The following is a 6607-nucleotide window of genomic DNA, read 5'->3' on the forward strand; positions in this document are numbered from 1 at the left end:
ATGGTGACACGCTGGAAGTTGCTTTGCGTGATTTGTAAAGGAAAGCATGAGTCAGCTGACTGCGCTTGGATTTAATTTTAGACTGATGAAAAAGGCAAAAATGATCCTAAAATCTTCAGAATGCCTTCAAACCTTGAAAAGCTCACAGGAGCTAGTTACATTTTTAGTAATATGGAATAATTTTTCACACAAAGGGGAAACTTTGTGTGACTGAGTGTCTATATACTTTTGTGTCTCCATGTGTTTAAATATAGCTATTTATTTTTTTATTGAAACTTTGTAACTGCCACTGCAAGAGGTTTCCCTTCAAAAGGAATTGATTGTATGATTGCAGTAAAACAAAAAAAGAGAAACCAGTCAAGATTAGTTATTTAGTTTCCTGAAAAGTTTTTGGTTGATCCAGAATGCTACACTGACAGTATTATGTCAGACTAAAAAGAGAGATCATACATCTCCCATGTTAACTTCCCTTTATTAGCTCCCCGTTACATTCAGACTTCAATTTAATATCTTTAGCTTCACATATAAAAGATTGAATATTAATGCCCCTTTCATATCTTAAAGACCTCACAGTACATTATAATAATCCAAACAAAGCAAATCGCTCTCACAGTGCTGGCTTACTGGTGATTTCTGGAGTTTGTAAAAGTTCAATAACCAGCCTTTAACTATAGGGGGCTTAACTATGAAACAAGCTCCCAGTTTGGATTGAGGAGACAAACACTCTGTGCTGTTGAGATTAAGCTTAAAACTTCTCTTTTTGATAAAGCTTATAGGTAGGGCTGGATCAGGTGACCCTTAACCATACCTTAGTTATGTTGCAATAGGCTGCTGGGAGGGCTTCTCGTGAAGCCATTACCTCTTTTCACTCCCTGTGTGTTTACACACCACTGCTGTATTTAATCATTAGCAATTATGAAACTCTGGCTCTGTCTCTCTCCTATTTTGTCCTGTCTCTCCCTGCTCTCTTCTCTTTCCCATCACTCCCAAACGGTCGAACTTTGTGACTCCCAGTAGCATCACATTGTTTATTTTGTTTACTTTAGTTAACTTAGCTAGTAGGATAGCCTAGCGTGACTAACTTTATACAGTTGGGTTTAGTTCCCTAAGAGAACCTTAATGATAAGGTGCTGCATTTTGTAATATGTGCATAAATAAGTTATTGGATAGTTTTATGGCCTAATATGTATATTCATGGGCACTGGTACAGCTCACTGGGGTGAAGTATACCAGTGGCCATTAGCCATATGCCATGAAGCTAATGCAGAGTCCGGGGTTTGATTCCACCCTGAGGGCATTTACTGTGTCTTCCACCTGTTCTTTCTCACAGATGTCCTGTCTTTGCTAAGACTAAGCTAAGAAGAGGGAGAAGGTGTCACATAGACATTGATTAGAGTGGACAGCTTCTTTTAGACAGATGGAAAGTCTGTTTGTCTTTCAAATGAATGGTGGGGGCAGGAGAGTGGGAAACTGGGGATTGCCTTGCATCTGTAAGCACCCCTAAGTCTGAAAATAATGTAGCAGTGCTCCAAACACAGTGTTCTCAAAAGCAAATCTTGTCAGTGCAGCAATAGACATGTTACAAAATGTGAGCTAGGTGGGATTATATAGAGACTACTGTCATTACCATTAGCATCTTTTGCTGTGAATGCATGTGTGTGTGCACTCTACGTAGATTTATTAATAAATAAAATAGTCAGTATCGCAATACATGCATTTGAATTTGAGTGTAGCTTGTAAGAAGTAGTAGATTTCTTTAATCTTGGTCTGACGATCAGATAGATGGTTACAGTTATTTGTCTTCTTGGGGAAATTGGCTTGCAACATAAGTCACCTGACATATGTACATGCCACAAAAAACAACTAAGCAAAATCACATCAACATAAAATAAAAAGATAAGCACACAACATGCAGACACTTTTGCTCTCCTTGCATCTTGGAGATGATTTTGGCCACAACAATTTGGCAACAAATGTGTTGTTCAGGGGAAAAAAATTTGCTAGCTTTAGGAATAACAGATAACTCGGACATGTTTTTGTGAACAAAGAGGGGACAACAGTGGCGTGCAGATGGTAATAGATCATTTGTGCCCATTTTAATTATGGCAAAAACTCACAAAAAAAGATTATGATCAAGACTTTACAGTGCCATTATACAAGCATAATGAAATTACAGTGACAGTGACAATGCCACTGAACATTTTAATATGATTTGAGATAACTGAGGTGTTTGATAAGACTGATTAACATTTCTTTGAACCTGGTTTGATCACAGAGTACCTCAGTTTTAGAAAACTGGTATGTACAGTTAAAAAGGTTACTTACCTCTCATTTCAGTCCATTGTTGTCACTGGGCTGCTTGAGGTGCAGACACTTGAAAAAATTGATGAAGAACTAAAAATGTTTTGCATGGTTGCAAAGTGACGCTGTTGTAGACACATGCTGAATACAGGATCAGATCACTGAGAAGGCGCTGCCTATTATTCCACTAAATGAACACTTTGCATAAGTAAAATGTGTCACCTGTTCAAGCTTGTCAGCTTAGATTTTTGGTTTTTATGCTCATCTAACTTTTAGTGAAGACGGACAGCTTCATTCATTCCCAAATGTTATTTACGATATTACTTGTTATTCATGATTTGTCTTCCGTCTTTTTCGGGTTTAAGCTTAAGTGCTGCAGATCCATTTCACTCCTTGACTTAATGAGAGTTTTTATTGCTTCTGCCAAGGAGGTTATGTTTGCATTACTATTTGTTTGCCACATTGACTTCTAGTAGGATTACACAAAAAGTACTCAACTTATTTACATGGAAGTTAATGGAGAGATGAGAAAGGGAAAGAACCCATTAAAATTTGGTGTATGTGCCTCAAATTTTGCAGTGCTGCCTACAGACTGAAGTTAGAGGTGAATTTATAGTTTGCTTCAATGAACTATAAGCCTGATTTTCGCAAATATGATACTTTTAGTTAGTAATTAGTTTACTTTTTCTTTTACTCAGGCCTTCATTTCTTACACTCTTTACATGAAGACTGTAAAATCTATTAATCAGAATCCCAGGAAGTTCAAACTCTGGAACTGATCTGGTCGCTTGACAAGAATGTGCCTTAAACCTATATTCTTTTTAATGATCACCAGTGGGTGATACATGTGGTAAACACTTATAATGAGTTTGTGGGTTCAGTTGCTCAGTTCAGGTCATAAAAAGTCTAATTTTAAAATTTTGGTCATATTGTGTCTTGGAAAGGAGGACTATCCGGGGTATGTCCACTGGGTAACAACTTGTGATTAACAAGTCTTTAACCAATGAGCACGCAGTTTTACACTCAGGCTTTCCCCTTCTCATCACATCGAAACACCAAAAGCAGCAGCAGTGAAGACGTTCACCTCAATGCTTCGAAATGGGATTTCACAAACCAGTGGGTGACTCATACTAGCTACATCCATCTTTTAAATGGTCTATGCTCAGGACAGTATTTTAATGAAGCGTTAACAATATTCTAGTGTTTGCCACTAGCATGAAGAAAAAGGCATATTTTTACAATGCTATAATCACTTTGGAAATGTGGCCTGATATTTATGCTTTTAGTGGATTTTAGTGGAGGTATTTTCCCTGTTATTGTTCATGAGTTTTTCCATACACGTAAAATGTTGTTTTACTTATATTTGGACAGGTATAATGTCTTTTGCCAAAGCATGAGCGGAAGAAAATATGAGCTTGTGCCTGAAATCACTCTGCTCAGAAGTGCAAGCTTCCATGACTAAATCTTAGTGGCGAAGAAGGAAATGTGTCTTGCAGTGTTTACATGAAACAAATGATATTTTCTCTTTTGCCTTTCAGAAGAAAAGAAGCACAGCATTTCAAAGAGGAATTAATTTTAGCCTTCAAACTTCCATATCTTATCCTTTGGTTTATCAAGTCGTGTTAAATCTGGTTTCAGAATAAACAATAACCATTCACAAGCATAAAGAATGAAAAAAACTACTGTGGGCTTTTGACAGTTTGATTACAAATAAAAGGTAAATTAAAATAAAAATGGACTTCTGCTGCATTCTCCATATTCAAATGTATAATAGTTAAAAAAACAAGCAAACATGGTGAACAAGTGTGAAGACACTTGCAGAATTGCCTTTCTAAATCTTTGAGACTGGTTTTAGGATTACCCCAATGTTGTTATCTATGTCTGAAAAGGATTTGCGAAATTTTGTTAATGTGCAAACCAGAAATTCAGCCCTCCCTTTTCATTACTTGTCATTCTTTCTCCTTTTAATGCAATAAATCACACCGGAATGAAAATATGCAATGAAACCCAGGTACAGCAGGCAAGTGATAATTCTTCACTTTATCCACATCAGAGCAATGCCTCAGGGGAGATAGAGTCTGTGTAGTTCTGTTTGTGCTGTGTAGAAAGACTTTAAAAACTGGCACATCAATCAGTGTTTTTTTATTTTTATTTTATCTTTTGCCTGCTAAAAGCAGTAAATCACGTTTGTTACTTTCTCATAATACACACTTGCACATTAACAATTCTAATAAAAGGGTCAACAGCACCTAGGTTGTCATTTCTCATAATAAGCATTTGTAACAGTCAGTTAAATTCAGAGAGCTCTGTTCAATTATCAGCTCAGCACAATAGAAATGTGACAAATCATTAACCACTATTTTATACCTAAAGATTTGACAGTGCAATTTGCCATCTGGGGCCTTGGAGAAATTTGTCTTGATTGCTTACCAGTATGTTTTTAGCCTCTAAGTTCAACATCAAGTAGCTTCTAAAGTAGATGCAAAGAAGCAATTTTATGCAAAGTACCCTTGTTTGTGGTTTAAACTGGAGGTGATCGTTTATGCAAAAATCCTGAGCAGGCACTACTTGAAAAGCATCTTGTTATATACAACTAGATACTAATGCACAATTAGGATATATATATATATATATATATATATATATATATATATATATATATATATATATATATATATATATATATATATATATCCTAATCTGCAACTACTGTTATACAGATCAGTGGTTTAATATCTAATCAATCTGAATGAATTATGAGCTCCTGTCAGCTCTATTAGAAATACAGACTTGACCATTACATTTTTAATTAACCTCAAGTACAACATATTGGAGAGCTGTCCCAGATGTCACCATGTATAACTCTGGGTAATAGAATGAAATGGCTCCACATATTTCACACAGTGAATTTGAAATTATATTGGAAAGTGAATGTCTTTGGCAAGACGAGAGCAGAGTTTGTACTACTTATCAAGTGATTAAGGCAATCTCTTTATTCAACTCCAGTTTCCATGGAGACATGGCTTGATTTGATGAGTACAATGTGTATATCTGTGTGTACATGAGAATATGTTTATGAGAGTAGAAGCTAGTAGAAAAGAGAGATAGCTGAAAGTAAACCCTAAAAACCTTTATTAGTTTAAATACCCATTCTATATGATAAGAATTACCAATAACAATATACCAATAACGGCAACATGCTGATTTTAATACAATACGGGTTTGTTCAACTCTTTTCCCAAAGAGCTGTAATTGATCCAATGAAACACACTATGAATCTGACACACTGTGTTATTGGCCCAAAGCAAGCAGTGCCTGAGAGGATGTGGTTGTAAGCGATAGAGAGGTTTTTCCACAAACAAAAACAACTTTCAAAGTTGCAGGTTTGAGAATTTTACCAGAGGCAATTCTTGTTTGATGAATAATGCAGCCATCTAACAAAATTGGTGAAATCCTTACAGCACATATTTGTACATGATTCTCTTAATTTTAATATGCCAGGGCTGTATGAGCTAAATGTTTAAAAAAACATCAGCGTTTTCATTTATGGAGAAACAAAACACCAGAAAGGTATCATTTTAGTACTGCGTATGATCTAGCATTACTAATGAGAGAATATATAACCCTGTAATGTTGTAAACAAACCTAATAGCACTCATTTTTAGAGGTTTCACAATGTAGGAAGTCATTTCAAAGCTGGTTTTGAGAAAAAGGTTTATATGAGTTTTGATTGCGGGTTAAAGGTAAGCAGGTGACCAGCTATACAGTTAAACCCTATTATAAACACACTCTTTCTTGTTTTCTCTCTCTCTCTGTCTTATGCACTGGCACAGACACACAAACGCAAACTCGCACAGCAGATGTGCACTAATGCGCTATCTTGGCTAAATACAGTGTGGAAAAAAGGAGGGTTCGGGGACTGCCTGAGGAGCTACAGAATTTGCTTGATCCTAACTGAACAATTTTGCTGGGGAGAAAATGTACATCAATATAGCCATTAGTTATAATCATAGCCAATTAAGGCCAGAGCTGGCATGCGCTTGGGCAAGCCCATCGACCAACACAGTCTAGCTATTCAACCATCATTACATGTGACAAGAAGCAAGGCAATGTAACTACTTGCTTTAATTTCTTCTTCTTTTTTCTTTTTAATCCCATGTGGACTTTCATGTTAAGGCATATAAATGGCATTGTTTCACAGGACAGAGTCATTTATAACAGGAGATGATTGGTAGGGTATGCCATGTGTCATAGGTTAATGGTCACAAATGATGGATAATGACAAAGCTGGATCGAATTTTCCAGA

This window comes from Copadichromis virginalis, linkage group LG18 (assembly GCF_057382275.1).
Source record: "Copadichromis virginalis isolate Kocher_CV1m ecotype Utaka linkage group LG18, C_Virginalis_male_GT1.1, whole genome shotgun sequence".
Classification (NCBI taxonomy): domain Eukaryota; kingdom Metazoa; phylum Chordata; class Actinopteri; order Cichliformes; family Cichlidae; genus Copadichromis; species Copadichromis virginalis.